Raw genomic sequence first — 20,892 nt, forward strand, 5'->3', positions numbered from 1 at the left:
TTTGTTTCTGAGGACCTCAGAGCATTGTGCAAGCACTGAATTAGACCTCACTGCACCACTGTTAGGTAGACAAAGGATGTATAATGCAATTGCACCCACTACTCTGGGGTGGAAAGCAACTGCTATTAAACAGTACTCAATAACATTTCAGTTTAGGATAAGAAGTGAAGAATACTCTTATTGAGCTGGAATTGCAGGCGCATTGAGGCAGAATGCCAGTGCCTACTAATAGTATGCCAGGACTTTAGTCCAGTACTGAGTCGAGAAATGCCACCAGTACCATTTTGTTCAGCACCTATGTTCTTTGGAGGTCTCCCATCTATGGGTTAAATCCTGGCCCCACTGAAGTCAATGGCAACACTTACATTAACTTCAGTGGGCCCAGGATTGCACACCAAGTATGTGGTCTGATCCTGTGAGATCTGACAAGATCATAGCACTGATAATTGTAATGATCTGATGGCTAAGTGCCAAAATAGAGGTCAATGTTAACAAATGATTTACAAATTGGAGTGTAAACTATAAGGATGTGTAGTGCTAAGAAAAGCAATAATGAGTGCAAGAGAAAAGAATTAGTGGTTTACAGCATGAAATAAAAGCAAAGCAATACATGGAAAATCACCTTTAAACTCCCCTTTCATTTCTGTTCATGGCACCTTCATAAACAGAATTAGGGACTACTGATTTCAGGAAGCTTGGCAGGTCCAGGATACTTTTTGTGGCCTAATAATTGGCTGGGAAGAGTCTGCAACCCAACATACAACTGAAAGCCATTAATTCCCCCCGAAAAGGAGGACTTGTGGCACCTTAGAGACTAACAAATTTATTAGAGCATAAGCTCTCATGAGCTATAGCTCACTTCATCGGATGCATACTTTGCTACTCTGAAACCTACCATTAATTCCCAAGAATTCCCCGCATTGAGTTCATCATTTGTGTTTTGAATAGAAACGAAACCATATGGGATGTGCATTATTTATTTATATATATATATATATATATATATATATATTTTTTATGGATCACTAGTTTCATAGAATCTCTGAGATCTTTTCACTTCTGACTTCTGTTAGGTCATCGAGACCTTCTCCCTGCTCAGGCAGCATTATTTCCTGTTGTATTAGTTCTTTGTTCAGTTTAGTTTCAACTGTCTCAAATGTTGGGCTTCTATCCCACTTTCCCAGAGAGATTTCTGTGCCTGATTGATCTGACTGACAGGAAGTGTTTCTGCTCTCAGGTTACATTTTTATTATCCTAAATTATTTTTCTTCCCGGGTGTTTTACATCCATTCGGGGTATTTGTAAACTCTTTCTTTGTCCGCCTCCTAATTGTGGCAAACTTAGAATATACATATTTAGCTCCTTCAGTTTTTCTCATTAGTGTATTCCCTCATGAATCTCTAATCATTTTTGGGTTCTTCCTCTAACTTCCTTCCACTTTTTCTACATCTTTCTGATGTAGGCTAAAACTGAATGCAGTATTCCATGTGTGGTTACACACACAATATAATGCTTCTGCATATGGATCCTCAGATTGCATTTATCTCATGCTGTGTATCGTGTTGCAAACTCATTTCTAAGGGCGTGTCGACACTGCTATGCAGTTTGCAAATGTCAGTGAGTATCAAAGTGCTGTGCTGTAACTCTCCCATGTGGATGCTGTGGGCATGAGCTGAAAGCTCCATTGTTCACACTAATTTATTTTTTAGACACCATATAACATGAATCTAACGTGATACCTGTGGTACCACACAAGACATTTCTCCCCCTCCTCACAAACTGGCCATATTGATTATCTATTACCAGGTCTATGCTACCCTTTACTTCGGTATAACTTACGTCACTCAGGGGTGTGAGTAAGCCACCCACCTGTGTGACATAAGTTACACCAACCTAAGCACCAGTGTGGATATCGCTATGTCGGCAGGAGAGCTTGTCTCATTGACATATCTACTGCATCTCGCGGAGGTGGATATATTACGCTGATGGGAGAGCTGTCTCCTGTCAGCATAGAGCATCTTCTCCAGACACATTACACGGTGCAGCTGCATCGATGTAGCACTTCTAGTGTAGACTAGCCCTAGGAACTTTGTTTATCAGCCAGTATTCAATTCATAGGTTAGTGCTCAAACAGCTTGTAGAGAAACTAATTTTATAGTCGAATTACATGGGCTACTATATCACATGCTTTACTGATATCCAAATGTACCTACCACTTTTGGTACTTTATCTAATTTTGTATTTTTATCCATAAAGCCAATCTTGCTGCTTATTACTTTTGTTTCTCTTAAACTCTTAATGGTTAGTGATTTTGGGGAGGGAAGAGGGGTCTCAGTATTTTTCAATCCTTTTACTAAGGATAGAAATCAAGTGTACAGGATGGTAATTGCCATGTGAATGTCTGACCCGTGCAACTTCGGCCTAGTCAGAAGCATCACTGTTCATTGCCTTCCTCTAGAGTTGGCCTTAATTGTGTTACAATTATTTTCATCATGATTTTTCCCTGATAGTAAGCTTATCTCTGTCTAATTATTCTGATCTGTAGAATCTCCTTTCTTCAGGACTGGTACAACCATTGCCTTTAGCGAGTTGTCTAGTAACTCCTTTTGCTCCCACACCTTTTAATGTATTCTTCCTAATGCTTTGATAGCCCTCGTCCCACTGGCTTTTAGCAGCGCACCTGTTATATTGTCTATTCCTGCAGCTGTCCCGTTTTTTAACTGCTTCACTGCTCTTTCTGTTTCCTCTGATGGCAGCTCAGTGCTGATATCCATTCTGCCTTGCAAGTTGCCCTGTTTATCCAGCACAGGGGTTGGCAAACTTTTTGGCCTGAGGGCCACATTGGGGTTCTGAAACTGTATGGAGGGCCGGGTAAGGAAGGCTGTGCCTCCCCAAACAGCCTGGCCCCTGCCCCCTATCTGCCCCCTCCCACTTACTGCCCCCTGACTACTCCCCACCCCCTTACCATGCTGCTCAGAGCACCAGGACTGGCAGCCGCGCTGCCCAGCTGGAGCCAGCCATGCTGCCGTGCTGCCCGGCAAGAGCTCGCAACCCTGCCTCCCAGAGCACTGGCGGTTAGGCAGCGGGGGAGGAGGCTAGCCTCCCCGTCCGGGAGCTCAAGGGCCAGGCAGGATGGTCCTGGGGGCCGTAGTTTGCTCACCTCTGATCTAGCTTGTCTAAAATGCTTGCATCTGGATGAACTACAGGGTTCAGCGCTTTGTCAAAATGCTTCTTCCATACTCCCAGCACATCTTCAACATTTGTTGTGTGTTCACGGGTAACCTTTCTTACTGCTAGCTAGCCTGATTGTGTTTCCATGCAACTTAACCTGATTGAATTCTATATATTCACATTTTCACATCTTACCTGCTTTTCCTCAATAACTATTTTAAAAATAAACTTTCATTACTTCCTAATAGGTCAGATTTCCCTTCTGTATTTATTGTTCCAGTTCATTAAGTCAGCAAACTTTGAGCCATTAACTTCAGTGCCTTCCTCTGTTAAAGCTAGATTACTTGGACGTTATTAATGGGCCTTCTTTCTTTCTCTCTCTCTCATATTGTAGTACAGGTATAGATATCCTTCTTTCCCCTCCCCTCTCCTCTTTTTGACTCCTTTGGCTAACAATAACTCATTCTATTTTCCTGCCTTTTCCTCTCCCTGGAGTCCTTAAATGACTTTATGTATTTTGTTTGGTGTCCTTTCATCTTTTCCATTTACAATATAGGTTTTATTAACTTCTACCAGTTATTTTTAATTCAACCATATGACACCTCTCTGTTCCTTCCAGTCAGAGGAACTGTGTGGTGCCTGAGTTAATGAATCTCTTTTGATTCCACAGGCTTACTTTACAATGGTGAATGTTAATAATTCCTTTCAATGCACCTTCCCCAATAGATTTCTGAATACCCGCCAAATGTGTTTTTCTAAAATTTTCTACCCAAGTTTTGCTACATTTGTGAACTCATTCCTTAGCAGAGTGAAATAAAGTAATTTAATGCTTTTATTCCAGTGTTTGCAGTCAATTCACTTTGGTTGATAAATAAGGCTAAGTTTTTGTTAGATATTTTTAGTAAAAGTCACAGGTACTAAACAAAAATTCACAGAAGCCCCTGACCTTCACAAAAAATATCTCTGACAAAAGGGGTAGGTGGGTTCAGCACCCTGCTGCTGTGGCTCCCGGGTCCCACACTGCTGCAGTGCATGGGAGCTCTGGGGTCCCCCTGCCCAAGAGGCTGGGCTGCTACAGGGTTCCCCACCCTCACCGGGCAGCTGCGGGCAGGGGACTGCAGGGTCCGCCAGCTCCCAGCCGCAGCAGGCACTGGTGACTCCCTACAGCTGTTGAGCCATGGTGGGCCACAGGGCGACCCCCTGCACAGGCAACGGGGACTCCCCACAGCTGCCCAGCCAAGGCAGAAAATGTCATGGAGGTCAATGAATGTCACGGATTCCATGACCTAACTGTAGCCTTATTGATAAACAGTAGATTCAGATATCTTTTCTTCTGGTTGAGATGTCTGTTTGCCTGTGCTTTATGTCCAACTGATATCTGGGTAGTTAAAAATCCCCAAAGATTATGTATCCTATGACGTAGAACATCCCAAGCGTTGGTTCAGGAATATTTTGCTCTCCAGTCTTATTAGTCTGCAGCCAGTACATGTTCTCGCTTCCTTTTTTGTTTTTCATCCTTTGTATCTTAACTCAAAGAAATTCATCACCCTGTTCTTCATTGCCATACTATAGCTTATTGGGATAGCAAATGGTGTTTATCCATCTCTTCTGCTTTTTTCCTGTCCTTATGAAAGTTGCATTTGGCTATAAAGTGTTGCTGCTTTGCCCAATTTTATTTTGTTCCTATGTTTTCTAAATGTATGTTAAAGGTGCCCAGAGTTTTGGGCAAATTCACTTTGTTGTGCAATTTGCAGAAGACTGCACTCTAAACAAAGATTTTAATATTTCCATTACAAATAGATTTTCTTTGTTGCACATGTTGCTTGCATTTTTATATAAATGCTTTTTGTTGTTTCTGGGACAAGGTTGTAGGGTATTGGTGCTTCAGGTACAGAACTAATGAAAAAAGAAAAGGAGTACTTGTGGCACCTTAGAGACTAAATGAGCTGTAGCTCACGAAAGCTTATGCTCTAATAAATGTGTTAGTCTCTAAGGTGCTACAAGTCCTCCTTTTCTTTTTACAGATACAGACTAACACGGCTTCTACTCTGAAACCAGAGAACTAATGCTCTCTACAGCACCCATTTTGATCATTTAAATCTCTCAATAGTCTATTCAATTTGCAGTTACCATTATGGAGAGCATTTCCTGACAACTAATGAGTGGCTGAACAAGTTTGCCTTGGGCCTATAACTCAGCCGTGCATTAGGAGGTCATTATCGCCATTAGAAACTATACAAAGTATAAGGAAAAACTAAAGTAATTTCCTCTTCTATATGTTAAGTAAAAAGTTGGGCTACATAGTACCATGGATGTTGTGTTCTCTTTAGAGGTATAAATGTGCCAGTCCACTATCCAGTGAGAAACCAGAATTTCAAGCTCAGTGATTATTCAGAATAAAATGTAACAACTGTTTTGTTGAGAGACAGTTCAATCCAACGAACTTTCTAGGATTGTTAAATTTTGTCAGATGTAGTAATTGTGTTTGTGTAGAACAGAGTTTCACCAATTTTGTATGTGATTAATTTGGCACTAGTACTCTTAATTTGCACTGGACACGAGTTAACTTCCATTGATGGCTACTGCACATTGTTTAAAGAATCTGTCTATGCTTCTTTCATGGAACAAGCTTATTAGTAGTTATTAAAACCTGAAACTGTACTGGAGAATCAAACTATCCTTAGCCTTTATTTATGCAGAGCAAGATCTTCAATTCTGCTAGATGTAGTAAAACTAACTATTACAATTATATTCTTCCCGTTTTTAAAATGGCAGAAACTCAGATATTTTTAGCATGTCAGTCATGTGAAACCCTATTCAATCCAGCACACTATCTAGCATACTGTTTTTAATGGCCATTTGCATCCTAATGGATAAGGAGGCTGTTGCCTGACTGACCTCTCCACAAAAGGACAACCTTTTTGTTAAGGGCGGTGGCTGCTGGCCAGGAGCCCAGCTCTGAAGGCAGAGCCGCCACCCGCAGCAGCGCAGAAGTAAGGATGGCCTGGTATGGTATTGCCACCTTTACTTCAGTACTACTGCTGGTGGGGCACTGTAATAGCTGCTGCTCTCCAGCAGCCCAGCTCTGAAGGCAGCACAGAAGTAAAGGTGGCAATACTGCAACCTCCCCTAAAATAACCTTTGTGCTTCCCCTGCAACTCCCTTTTGGGTCAGGACCCCCAATCTGAGAAACTCTGATCTCCATGAAATCTGCATAGTGTGCTTTTACCTCTTACAACAGACCATATTTCACTGTCTTGTGAGTTTTTCACAGCTGTGTAGTTGGTAGGGCCCTAGTTATGTCATAAAAGCTGTATAACAGCAAGTGGTGGAAGAACTCAGGAGAAGGAAAGCTCATGCAAATTAACTTTCTCTAGCTATGCTTTACTACTTCACATTCTTAAGACCGTTTTCTCTATCTCACTTCAAGCAGCCTGTGGAAGTCACTCCAGCCCTTTGAGTAGGTATTGGAGTAGCTACATCAGGGACAATGAAGACTTCTAGCTTGGATTAAAAGAATACAGAGGGGTCCTTTTACACCTATTCTATTCACCAAGGAGGGACTCCCATCACTGTTAAGGATGAGGGGTATGTGTCTCTCTCTCTCCCTCCTTTGAGCCCCCCATTGTCATTTTATGTAGGATACAGTTAATCCAGAAATTGGCAACCTTTGGGACATGGCCTGTTAGGGAAATCTGCTGGCGGGACGGTTTGTTTACCTGCAGCATCCGCAGGTTTGGATGATCGCAGCTCCCACTGGCCGCAGTTCACTGTTCCAGGCCGAGGGATGTGCTGGCCACCGCTTCCCCCAGCCCCCATTGGCCTGGAACGGCAAACCACGGCCAGTGGGAGCTGCTGTTGGCCGAACCTGCGGACGCTGCAGGTAAACAAACCCTCCCAGCCCGCCAGCGGATTTCCCTGATGGGCCGCGTGCCAAAGGTTGCCGATCCCTGAGTTAATCTTTGCCCCCTTTTGTTGCTTTTTGGACTGATGTCTTGAATGGAGCTTGTTTCCCAGAAGAGCCACTTACAGTTTGAGGGATACTCCAAGATTTTTTTTTTCCCCTGGTGACTGCCTCCACCCCACACTCTCCAGCGGTCATGACATTCTTGATATGTAGGGGATGGGAGAAGGATGATGCTTAGAGAGTCCCCCAAAGTAAAAGTGATGATGTAGGAAAGTAAAATGATTGATTGGGGCTAAGCTATTCAAACAGAGGAGCCTAAAAACAGATTAAAAATCTTAATTTGCAAAATCAGGCAGATACCTAGAAGTACTGGGTACTCATTTGCTCCCTTTGAGGTCAGTTGGAACTATGGGGTACTTAGGACTTCTGAAAAAAAAAAAAACAAGCACCTGCTTAAATATATTTTAAGACCCTAACTTTAGGCTCCTGCTTTTGAACCCAAATTATTAAAATTTGAACCCAAGTTTACACCTCGTTCTTAAAAGCTGCTTCCAGTAGTAAAATGAGAAATCTAAACTCTTTTCCCCTCACTTTTTTCCTAATTTAATTCAAGTTTAAAGGATGTGACGAATGCAATTTACAACAACACAATTTTGGCAGAGTAACACTTTTCAACAAAAAGTTATTCAGGAGACAAATGCTGCCCTGAGATGCTACTTACCCCTCTATAATTCTTTCAGTTAGTAGAACTTTACTTGATTTTGTACAAGGGCAGCAGACTAGGTAACAGTTTTGAAAGTAATTAGTTTGTAGCAAAATTAAACAAATTTGGATTATTTTGATCCAGAGTAAACCAAATGTTCATAATAATCAGATGAAATGCAGGAATTTTCGTAGGGTACCTGCTCTAAGTAATCTTATTTTCTTATACCAAATAAACTTTAAGCAGAAATCCACTATAGGTTTTATACTGTATTATGTGTTTAGAAAAGAATTCTATGCCTTTTAGAAACATTTGGATATAGTGTAAGTTGCACTCCCACTCTGTTCCCAAGAAAGTATATGCATGCACACACCCTGTATGCAAATCTTACTACCTTTTTAGGACTTTACTTAGTGGTACCTCGGATAACAGTAAGAAAGCTTTAAACCTTAGCCTTCGGCTTCTCCCCTAGATGGTTTCTAGAACTCTCCGGAAGAACCTCCTTTGTCCCAGGTCCTAGTTTTCTCTCTGCCCCAGAGGGACACTCCAACCCCTTTTATATAGTGGCCGGAGCTAAAAAGACCCAGCTGCCAACAAGAATCAGTATCATCATGTAAAATTCTAGTACATAAACTCAGTGTGGCTCAGCAGAGGAACCTTGCATTTTTATGCAGGGTCCTAGAAACTGCCACTCTATTACAATCACATCCTGTAGCACTTCCAAAATATATATATTTGTACACTGCTAAAATGCAGTCACCTACAGTTTACAAGTTGGTAGCCAGCCATACAAAAGTGGCAGGAAAGAATGTGGATCACAAACCCTTCTCAATATTCACGAAGAGCAAACAATTAAATGTTACTATGTATAGGTCCTTCTATGAAAACCTTAAAGTACCCAAACTATCTACAGGAAGAGATGAAGGTTTCTAGTTCAAACCTGGAGCTTACACCAGTAAACAATTTCCTTTTGCTAAAAATAAAACATATGATTGTCAATGTTTTGATTAATAGTAAAGAAAATGTCAAGTACAAATTAATTCTCACCTGCATACAGTTAATAAAAGTAGGTGAGGATTTTAAACAATAGATGGGGATGATTTTTTACATTACCCTTCTGAATGTGTGTGTCTGTGTAGCTAAATTTCAAGAACTTTTACCTCAAACTTTTAATTTGAGTAATCTTAATAAAACACATTGTATTAAAATGATTTTTCCATAATATTTTAGAGCTTTTCCTCTTAATCCATATAATTTATATTTTGTATTTCAATAATTAGACTAACAACAAGTGGTTGCTGGGATATGTAATAAATTTATAAATATGGGTTTTGCAAGGAAGAAAAGAACACCATAGTCTTCCAACTATACACACACCTTTTAAAATTGTACTGAGTAAAAACAAACAATGGCAGGAGAGCAGGGCATATTTTATATTACTACAACACAACAAAGAGGTCATATATATTTCTGTGCTATGTAAGCTATTCTGTATTTTATAGAAGTGCTTTTAAACCCCCTTAAGCAAGCTTTGAAAAAAATGTATTCGTCAGTGGTGGGTAAGAAATACTCCTTGGTGAACGGTGTAAGGCCTAAACCACCAGTTTCTGCATGAGTTGAGCTTTCTTTTACCAAAATTAAGTTTCTATCACTGCATAGAAACACAGACTCTTGATTGTGAAGAAAACCTCATTGCTACCAACTTCTGCAATTATTAGTGTTAGCATAATTTTCCCTAAAACCCCAGCTCCTGAATTCATGTGAATAGAGGAGAATCTTCTACCCCTCATGGTTGAGGAGAAAAGGCTGAAAATACAATCAAATTGTATACCAAACACTAATAAAAACCAGAAGGCAAATAACCCTACTCCCTCAATTATTAGTTTGTTTTTTAAATAAAGCCTGTGTCATGGGGGTGTCAAGGTTCCTCCCCCACTCTGAACTCTAGGGTACAGATGTGGGGACCTGCATGAAAAACCTCCTAAGCTTATCTTTACCAGCTTAGGTCAAAACTTCCCCAAGGTACAAAATATTCCACCCGTTGTCCTTGGGCTGGCTGCTACCACCAAACTAATACTGGTTACTGGGGAAGAGCTGTTTGGACGCGTCCTTCCCCCCAAAATACTTCCCAAAACCTTGCACCCCACTTCCTGGACAAGGTTTGGTAAAAAGCCTCACCAATTTGCCTAGGTGACTACAGACCCAGACCCTTGGATCTTAAGAACAATGAACAATCCTCCCAACACTTGCACCCCCCCCTTTCCTGGGAAATGTTGGATAAAAAGCCTCACCAATTTGCATAGGTGACCACAGACCCAAACCCTTGGATCTGAGAACAATGAAAAAGCATTCAGTTTCTTACAAGACGACTTTTAATAAAAATAGAAGTAAATAGAAATGAAGAAATCCCCCCTGTAAAATCAGGATGGTAGATATCTTACAGGGTAATTAGATTCAAAAACAGAGAACCCCTCTAGGCAAAACCTTAAGTTACAAAAAAGATAGACAGAAATAGTTATTCTATTCAGCACAATTCTTTTCTCAGCCATTTAAAGAAATCATAATCTAACACATACCTAGCTAGATTACTTACTAAAAGTTTTAAGACTCCATTCCTGGTCTATCCCCGGCAGAAACCAGCATATAGACAGACTATAGACAGACACACAGACCCTTTGTTTCTCTCCCTCCTCCCAGGTTTTGAAAGTATCTTGTCTCCTCATTGGTCATTTTGGTCAGGTGCCAGCGAGGTTAGCTTTAGCTTCTTAACCCTTTACAGGTGAGAGGAGCTTTCCCCTGGCCAGGAGGGATTTCAAAGGGGTTTACCCTTCCCTTTATATTTATGACAGGGGGTCTGACTTAAGATTTTTGAGCAGTTAGGGTTGGCAGTACTGTAACCTTCCTAATGAGCAAGCCCAGCGTTTTCTTGAGTCCAAATGCAAGCTTCGATGTTGCTGCTGCTAACTTTCTGAGCATCTACCTGTGAAATTGAGAAGATTCTGGACAGCGTTATTTAGAATTTTGTTAGCAGTTGCTGTGGTCAGCTGAACCAAAATAATTTGGCAGGCTCCTTAGTTTTTGTGTAGCAGACTGGAAGTTCTGTGGCAGGTTCAAATACATTTTTTAAAAAAAAGGGGGGTTCCTAAAAATAATACATACAATCAGCATAGTGTCCCTTGGTTTGTTTTTTAATATTAAATTCACTATTTCACTTGGCTATTACATTTTGAGGTAATAATTTTCAATACATTTTTGTATAGGCAAAAGCTGTCAGGAAAGAAGAAATAACTGGATAGAAAATAACTTGGGCTCTTGGACTCTGAATAATTGTGTGAAGTGGATTGGAATTGCAGTGTTAATACATTACTTAGCTAAAAGAAAAGGAGGACTTGTGGCACCTTAGAGACTAACCAATTTATTAGAGCATAAGCTTTCGTGAGCTACAGCTCACTTCCTCAGATGCATATCGTGGAAACTGCAGCAGGCTTTATATATACACAGAGAATATGAAACAATACCTATTCCCACCCCACTGTCCTGCTGGTAATAGCTTATCTAAAGTGATTTCCAGGACAAATCCAGGTTTTCTCACCCTCCACCCCCCCACACAAATTCACTCTCCTGCTGGTGATAGCCCATCCAAAGTGACAACTCTCTACACAATGTGCATGATAATCAAGTTGGGCCATTTCCTGCACAAATCCAGGTTCTCACATCCCCCCCACCCCCATACACACACAAACTCACTCTCCTGCTGGTAATAGCTCATCCAAACTGACCACTCTTCAAGTTAAAATCCAAGTTAAACCAGAACATCTGGGGGGGGGGGGGGTAGGAAAAAACAAGAGGAAACAGGCTACCTTGCATAATGACTTAGCCACTCCAAGTCTCTATTTAAGCCTAAATTAATAGTATCCAATTTGCAAATGAATTCCAATTCAGCAGTTTCTCGCTGGAATCTGGATTTGAAGTTTTTTTGTTTTAAGATAGCGACCTTCATGTCTGTGATCGCGTGACCAGAGAGATTGAAGTGTTCTCCGACTGGTTTATGAATGTTATAATTCTTGACATCTGATTTGTGTCCATTTATTCTTTTACGTAGAGACTGTCCAGTTTGACCAATGTACATGGCAGAGGGGCATTGCTGGCACATGATGGCATATATCACATTGGTGGATGTGCAGGTGAACGAGCCTCTGATAGTGTGGCTGATGTTATTAGGCCCTGTGATGGTGTCCCCTGAATAGATATGTGGGCACAATTGGCAACGGGCTTTGTTGCAAGGATAAGTTCCTGGGTTAGTGGTTCTGTTGTGTGGTATGTGGTTGTTGGTGAGTATTTGCTTCAGGTTGCGGGGCTGTCTGTAGGCAAGGACTGGCCTGTCTCCCAAGATTTGTGAGAGTGTTGGGTCATCCTTTAGGATAGGTTGTAGATCCTTAATAATGCGTTGGAGGGGTTTTAGTTGGGGGCTGAAGGTGACGGCTAGTGGCGTTCTGTTATTTTCTTTGTTGGGCCTGTCCTGTAGTAGGTAACTTCTGGGAACTCTTCTGGCTCTATCAATCTGTTTCTTTACTTCTGCAGGTGAGTATTGTAGTTGTAAGAAAGCTTGACAGAGATCTTGTAGGTGTTTGTCTCTGTCTGAGGGGTTGGAGCAAATGCGGTTGTATCGCAGAGCTTGGCTGTAGACGATGGATCGTGTGGTGTGGTCAGGGTGAAAGCTGGAGGCATGCAGGTAGGAATAGCGGTCAGTAGGTTTCCGGTATAGGGTGGTGTTTATGTGACCATTGTTTATTAGCACTGTAGTGTCCAGGAAGTGGATCTCTTGTGTGGACTGGACCAGGCTGAGGTTGGTGGTGGGATGGAAATTGTTGAAATCATGGTGGAATTCCTCAAGGGCTTCTTTTCCATGGGTCCAGATGATGAAGATGTCATCAATATAGCGCAAGTAGAGTAGGGGCTTTAGGGGACGAGAGCTGAGGAAGCGTTGTTCTAAATCAGCCATAAAAATGTTGGCATACTGTGGGGCCATGCGGGTACCCATAGCAGTGCCGCTGATCTGAAGGTATACATTGTCCCCAAATGTGAAGTAGTTATGGGTAAGGACAAAGTCACAAAGTTCAGCCACCAGGTTAGCCGTGACATTATCGGGGATAGTGTTCTTGACGGCTTGTAGTCCATCTTTGTGTGGAATGTTGGTGTAGAGGGCTTCTACATCCATAGTGGCCAGGATGGTGTTATCAGGAAGATCACCGATGGATTGTAGTTTCCTCAGGAAGTCAGTGGTGTCTCGAAGGTAGCTGGGAGTGCTGGTAGCGTAGGGCCTGAGGAGGGAGTCTACATAGCCAGACAATCCTGCTGTCAGGGTGCCAATGCCTGAGATGATGGGGCGCCCAGGATTTCCAGGTTTATGGATCTTGGATCTCTGAAACCTGACATTACTTAGCTGTTACTGCTAATTTTATTAGCAATAAAAGTTAGCAATGCTAATGTAAATTGTTATCTTTAGATGTCAGACCTAATGCACCAGATTATGTGAATGGGGGCAATTAGCACCTCTCATATTCACCTTGTTGATTCAAGCTGTCTGTAGACTGAAGAGAACATCACTGCTTCAGTTCTCATTTTGAAGGTTTCAGAGTAACAGCCGTGTTAGTCTGTATTCACAAAAAGAAAAGGAGTACTTGTGGCACCTTAGAGACTAACCAATTTATTTGAAGGCTTTCTTTGCAACCATAAGGGCTAGAAACATTTAAAATCAGGACCTGATTAACTTTTTGTGGGCCCCTCTGGGGAATGATTGTAAAGGGGGCTGGGGGAAAAAGCACAGTGGGACAGGAGCTAGGCTTGGTCCCTGGAGCAAGGGAGGGAGTAAGCAGAATCCTGCCGCCCTCCCACCCACATAGAGTGGGTACCTACCTGGTCTAGCCCATTCTCTTTGTTTCTCTCTGCAGTGAGCTGCCCCTCCTCCCACAGCAGCAGGAAGACAGGTTCTCTTCCAGCCCTCTGGGGTGGGTGTTGGGAGTGGGAAGAAGGGAGGCAAATGTGGTTATTCCTATAACCAGACTTTTAGTTTCCAGTCAGCACTGCTAACCGGACACTCAAGTCCCATTTTCTACTGGAGTTTCAAGTCTAAAATTGAATACCTGGCAACAGGGCTGCCGGAAAAGCCTGGGGGAAGGGGAGGGGCAAGCAATCATTTTTAAAAGTGAGAGAGCTAAGCCTTAAAGGGGGGGGGAGGGAAGAGAGCAAGTGGTGGGTGGGCAGGGGAGTGGAGAGGAGCTAGTGGGCAGGGCCATGTCTGTTGTACTGCCCAGGTAGGTTGGAGACTGTGCGGATCAGCTGACACAGTATCCCCAGCCCAGGTGACATGACAGCCAGTGGTGGATTTACAGTTAGTGGGGCCCCCTTGGCCCTGTGCTCAGCTTCATTTTTGGGGCCCCTCCTTGGGACTCAGCCAAGAAAAAGAACAAGTTCTTTTTTTCCTTCATCCTCCTCCTATAAGTAATAGCAAATAAATGAAAAAGTGAGGTACCTTGATTATTCTTGTAGTCAAACTTATTTTTCTACAGACCACTTTAAAATCACGGAGGGGCTTGACAGACCACTTAATGATCTTTCCAAATAGTGTATAAAAAAAACAACACGTTGGGGTGCTGGGTCGTGGAGTGCTTACCTGGGGCAGCTTCTGTTTGGTGCTAGGGGTGCAGGTGGGAATGGGGGCAAGGGGCAGGAGCTCCTATTTTGTGCTCAGGATAGGGGTGGGTTCAGGAGTCAGGGCAGGCAGAAGGTGCGAGAGAGGGGTGCAGTGATGCTCACAGCAGGGGCCTGGAGGTGGTATGCCCAGATTCCAGCCCCTTCCCCAAAGCCCCGCTCCCGCCTCTTCTCCGCCTCCTCCCTGGAGCGTCATGGTAAATCTGGTACTGTTTAAAATAACTACAAATAAAGAGTGCTTATACAATAAATAAATATAAATACAAATAAAGAGCACTGTTCTGTAGCAAGGGATAAATTCTTTAGCAGATAGTGGTGCTGTGAAATACAGGGACCTGTCAATTTCATATTGCCTCCTGGAGCACTGTTTTATAGATTCCAAGGCCAGAAGGGACCACTATGATCATCTAATTTTACCTCCTGTATGACCCAGGGCACAGAACTTCTCCAAAATAATTCCGTTTGAATTAGACCATATCTTTAAAAAAAAAAAAAATTCAACCTTGATTTAAAAATTGCCCATGATGGAGAATGCACCATGATCCTTGGTAAATTGATCCAATGGTTAATGACCCTCAGTTAAAAATTTACACCTTATTTCTATTCTGAATTAGTCTAATTTCAGCTTTCAACCGCTGGATCTTGATATACCTTTCTCTGCTAGATAGAACAACCCATTATCAAATGTTAGTTCCCTAGATAGATACTTCAATCAAGTAACCCCTTTCCCTTCTCTTTGGTAATCTAAATAGATTGTGTGTCCTCAGCGTATCCCTGTAAGGCATGTTTTCCAGTCCTTTACTCATTCTTGTGGCTCTTCTTTGAATCTTCACCAATGTACCAACACCCTTTGTTGAACTGTGGACATCAGAGCTGGACACAGCTTTCCAGCAGCAGAGTAGACTATTCAGGGAGCACAACACTAACAAACATCAAAGCTGTGGGAATAATAGAGTAGTGGAAACCTCCTTCCTGCGTGTAGCAGCTATCCTTGTTGCATAAAAACATAAGATGTGGTTGCAAATACCAGAGATGGTCATCTTCCATTGTGGAAGAAGGGGCTATGGACTATGTGGAGCACAATAATAGGTTCTCACTGCATTTTTATGCAGTGTTTACATAAACAATATTGTTGCTAACACATGAACTCTGTACCTTACTGCAAAGGACAGCACTGTCTTTGGCTTATCTTTGGAAGTTTTGCCCATGTGAATGGGCTGAACGTTTCCCAGTACCTCTTTATGTCTGAAGGCACACTGCCTCAGCTTCTCCACTTTTTGGGGCTCTCTTGATTAAATTACCAAAGTAAACTCTTTTCTAATTCAGCAACTCTTTTCCCTGGAGCTAGATTTATTAGCATACAATATTCAAAATGAAAGTACTTAAATCCCCAGCAAGTCAGTACTTCTGGGCCTTTCCTACCTGGAGTCTTTTTCCTGACAACTTAAGGTTTCCTGCTGGAGTTTCCTCACTCCTAGCAGTCTCTGTGGGTTGACTCTCTCTAGGTTCCTGCTGTCCCTTATAGGGGAATGAATTCCTCTGTGCCCAGCTGGTTCTACTAATTAAACCCCATGCCACATATGCAATGTATTCCTAATTGTATGGGACTGGCCAGCTCCAGGCCTCTGGCCTTTGACGGTATGTCTACACTGCAATTAAAAAACTGTGCCAGGCCAGCTGTGAGTGTCTAATTGCAGTTTAGACGTGCCTAAAGGGGAAGGCCATCCAGTTACTGCCTCCTTGTTTCTCCTCTCTGATTGATCTCCACCTTGAGGGTGGAGTGGATGTGGTGGTTTCCATGTTTATCAGACATGTGATGAACCAGAAGCTGATATGAAAGGAGCATTGAAACTCTTTACTTTCAAATAAATAAACAAAAAACACAACTTTCAAGAATTTGATTTTATAAACTGATACGAAATTAAAAAGTAAGTTACTGTTTTTATCCTTGTATCCTGATATCTTTCTGTGATAATACCTTTTTAGACTACCAAATGGGTATACAGCAGATGGATTTATTATACTTACATTTATGGTCACAACAAAATCAGAGCACAGGGATATTATACAGTGACAATGTGTGGTTATAATCAAATAGTATTTCAGATAACTGCTGTGTGGCTGAGGAACAGGAGTAGCCAGTCAGATTTGGAATTTTGCATAACTGATGCATGGCTTGTTTCAGAATTATTATACAGTCATTATGTCTCTGATTTGCTGCTGACTGCTAGTCCATATGCCCAAAGTACACATGGCCCCATCATCTTCTCAGCTTTTCCTCTCCCTTACTGCCCCCAGTTCTCTCTTTTCCTACTTTCACTTCTACCTGATTAAGACAACTCAGTTCAGTTCAGTCCTGTCCTGTGCTCTAATTTAACCACCTCCTGTCTCTCAGTTGGAATTATTTAAAAGTCTTGCCTCCTAAGTACCTCCCTCCTCACCTCAGCTGTCCACAATAACAGTAGTTGCTATTTATTAATTAAGGTGAATTGGACTGTATTGGATTCCTCCAGTCAACACTGGAAACCATAGCAGTAGATAGGACTAGGAGCTGTAGAAACCATAGCAGTAGATAGGACTAGGAGCTGTGCAGAGATGCAGACATTGATTTAAGAAAGAAAAAGGGGTACTTAGTATTAAAGTACCTTTAAAGTATAAAGTACAGTGGGCTCAAATCATTCCTGATGCAACTTGACTGACTTCAATAGAGTTGCATAGAAATCAGGGATGAGTTTTACCTACTGTCATTGTTTATGGTAAACCAATGAGACACAAACATTCATATTTCTACAGGCAGTATTTTCTTTTTTCACTTTGGATTAGTTATTTTAGCTGTGAGAAATCTTTACAGAGAGAGCTGCCTTTTACACGCTAAAAACCCCACACCCAACAACAAACTAGTAGAGAGGTGGAGCAACTGAGTCTGGTGGGTGGAGGAGCCTCCTATGCCGTGTTTAGAACTGGCTGTGTCATCCTCAAGTGAAAAAGGGGGTTGGCCAGGACTTCATTACAACTGAAACCAAGGGCAGGACTGTATGCTGAAACAAAAACAGTTCTGTCATAAGGATCTTGTGCTACAATTAACTAGAAGTTAGACTATAAACCAACTGTACAAAGTGAGTACTGTTTTCTGACTTGCTTTTCTATCTTCTTTTCTCTGCTTTAGGCTAATTACATGATCTGGTTTCTTCTTTTCTCCTAGCAGTGCTCTGAACGAGCTGCTGACCTCTTAGGCTTATGAGATGTTCCTTTTATCTGCGCTGGAGCATTCCCAAACAGGCTGAGTGCACAGTGACTCAGTTCTAAAACTGTCTACTGTGTCCACAGTGCTCAGAGCTAACAGGGGGACAGAGACTTTCCGGATAGCAAGGCTGTTTTTACTCTATATGTGTTTCTGAGTATTTGTTTTGGGGACAGAGTTGCAAAATATACGGTTTATGAGACATAAGCTAAATCGTAAAGGAGGCAGGGAAGGGCAGGGGATTTCATCAACGTCCAAGTTGCTTTAGGTTCAGCTTCTATGTTCCTAGTAACCACAGACATAGTTTGACTTCTTTATTTGGTGGAGGCAACTCCAATCAGGCCAATGGGCCGGGGGGGTAGAGGGGGAATTTTGTGCCTGCCTGAGGCTTTCAGTTTAGGGAGGCACACCTCTCCCTACCCTCTCCAAACTACGCCCATGCTAGGAACTTAAAGTGCCTTTGTGTCAGAAGCCCATATTTTTTGACGCATGAATGCAAAGTTTAATGTAGTTGTTAAATGTACCAAATATTGCATAGTCAGGGCATGGTGATCTGTACAAAAGTATGTTTTTGTTTGAAGGATGTTTAGGTATTGATATCCATAACAACACACAAGTATTCAGAATAAGTCCATGCTTGACACATGCAGAAGAAACAGAAGCACAGTCATTAAATTGTTTATTATTGTTTCCATAGTAATACAGATGAGATTTATTGTGTAGAATTTGTATGGGTTATACCTAATATTTCTTAGGAATTTTTCATTATATTCATTGTAAATAAAACCACTGATTCATTACCATAAATTCTTTTACTTGGTTTAAAACTCAAAATAAAAAGGATTAATTGAGAAAACAGGCTCCTGCCCCATGTGAGGTTTTCCAGTGGCTGTGTTATACCCACTTCTCCTTTATCTACTTTGAAAGAGTGAAAACAAGTTTACCTAGCACAGAGGTGCTTGAGGGTGAATTTAATCAGCTTTGTTCTACGGTGTTATTGCTTAAGAACTCTACTTTTTCATCATATTTTTGTGGGTAGGGGAGGAAACTTCTTTGTTATAAAAATTACTGGCTTCTCAGCCTTTCTTCTAGATAAAATTAGGATTTGCTTTCTAAACTGAAATATTTCATGCCATCTATCCATAACATAGATATTTGATATTTTAAAGATGAAGTTAATCCCTGTGCAGAGGACCAGTTGAAGGCCTATTGCACTGCTGTGCGACTTAAGTGCATATGCTGGCCATCTGTATCAGGTTAAATTTCACCATTAGATCATATTGGCTTGTACTGTAGCTCTGCATATGAAAGGATACTGTCAACTTGAAATCTAGTCAAAGTTGTAAAAATAGCTTCAGGTACCACACCTGCCCCTTACTCCCCATGTCAATTTGTATGGTCTTGAGATCACATTTTCCTCTTTGTGTAAATGGGTTTTCTCTTTCCTCTTGCTGTGTTAAAGACGTACACAAATAACACAGGAAGCTGGGTAACATGCCTCACTCCTGCCTGGGCACCCCCTCCCCAATCCTGTGGGGCTCAGCATGGGCTCACCAGTCCACCCACACAAAGTTAATTGCAGGACTGGGGCTTAACTGACTATGTGGAGAAGAGTGAAATGACTTTACACAAAGGTGCTGTCTAATGCACAAATAAGTTGAAAAATATAGAGAAATATTTTTCTCTAGCAGTGTTAGGGGTTACTCATAAATATCCCAGCTAAAACATTTTCAGGCAGAAGAGTGTTTTCTTTATTCCTAAAGTAGATGGTTTCTCTTTTCTTCAGTAATATGCAAACTGAGGTGTATCTAAGGTGGTATCAGTTGTCCTGTAGCCAGTTGATACAAAACATCACTGTGACGGGTTGGATCAAAGAAACCCCCTTGGAGATGCCAACCGATGTGCCAAGACTACTTCTGCCCCTGCTTTCCGTGCCAGCTTGGGACTCCAGCACTCTGTCTTGTTGAGCCAGACATGCCAGTCTGCTCCAACACAGACTAAGAAGGTGGTGAAACACTGGAATGCGTTACCTAAGGAGGTGGTAGAATCTCCTTCCTTAGAGGTTTTTAAGGTCAGGCTTGACAAAGCCCTGGCTGGGATGATTTAACTGGGAATTGGTCCTGCTTCGAGCAGGGGGTTGGACTAGATGACCTTCTGGGGTCCCTTCCAACCCTGATATTCTATGATTCTATGAGACCCAGGGTCTGAACCATGTGCTCCAAAGCTGCAGACTTAACTGAAAGCAACTTAGGAAGTGTTCCTGTCTTTAACACTCAGATGCCCAACTCCCAATGGGGTCCACACCCCAAATAAATCTGTTTTACCCTGTATAAAGCTTATACAAGCAAAACTCATAAATTGTTCACTCTCTATAACACTGATAGAGAGCTATGTTCAGCTGCCCCCCCCCCCCCCCGGTATTAATACATACTCTGGGTTAATTAATAAGTAAAAAGTGATTTTATTCCATACAGAAAGTAGGACTTAAGTGGATCCAAGTAACAGCAGACAGAACAAAGTGAATTACCAAGTAAAATAAAATAGAACATGCAAGTCTATGTCTAATACAGTATGAAACTGAATACAGATAAAATCTTACCCTCAGAGATGTTTCAGTAAGTTTCTTTCACAGACTGGACGCCTTCCTAGCCTGGGCACAGTCCTTCCCCTGGTACAGCCCTTGTTCCAGCTCAGGTGGTAGCTAGGGGATTTCTCATGATGGCCGCTCCCTTTGTTCTGTTCCACCCCCTTATGTGGTTTTGGCACAAGGTGGGAATCCTTTGTCTCGTGTCCATTTCCCCCACCGCCATGGAAAAGCACCAGGTTTAAGATAGGTTTCAGAGTAACAGCCGTGTTAGTCTGTATTCGCAAAAAGAAAAGGAGGACTTGTGGCACCTTAGAGACTAACCAATTTATTAGAGCATAAGCTTTCGTGAGCTCTAGGTGACATGGTCACATTTCCTGTGAGACTCCAAGCCTTCATTCCTCCCAGCCTGACTCACTGGAAGGCCTGCCTGCAAACAGAGCCATCCACAGTCAATTGTCCTGGCTGATGGGAGCCATCAAGATTCCCAACCACCATTAATGACTCACACTTTGCATAATTACAATAGGCCCTCAGAGTTATTTTTCATATTTTTACTTTCAGATACAAGAGTG

At 42.0% G+C, this 20,892-nt stretch overlaps 1 protein-coding gene across 5 annotated transcripts in view; it reads left to right on the forward strand.

Annotated features, from left to right (window-relative positions):
• The window catches only part of CAST (calpastatin), a 116,610-nt gene that overhangs the window by 25,777 nt on the left and 69,941 nt on the right, over window positions 1–20,892 (forward strand). For 2 of the 5 annotated variants that reach the window (XM_084627974.1, XM_084627975.1), the window contains exon 1: window positions 17,518–17,608. The exons of the other annotated variants lie outside the window; for them this stretch is intronic. The gene's annotated coding sequence lies outside the window, so the exon portion shown is untranslated. Of the gene's footprint in view, window positions 1–17,517; window positions 17,609–20,892 lie in introns of those variants that run through there. 5 annotated transcript variants of the gene reach the window in all.

Source organism: Lepidochelys olivacea (genome assembly GCF_965140295.1).
Source record: "Lepidochelys olivacea isolate rLepOli2 genome assembly, chromosome: 5".
In the NCBI taxonomy this organism is placed as follows: Eukaryota; Metazoa; Chordata; order Testudines; family Cheloniidae; genus Lepidochelys; species Lepidochelys olivacea.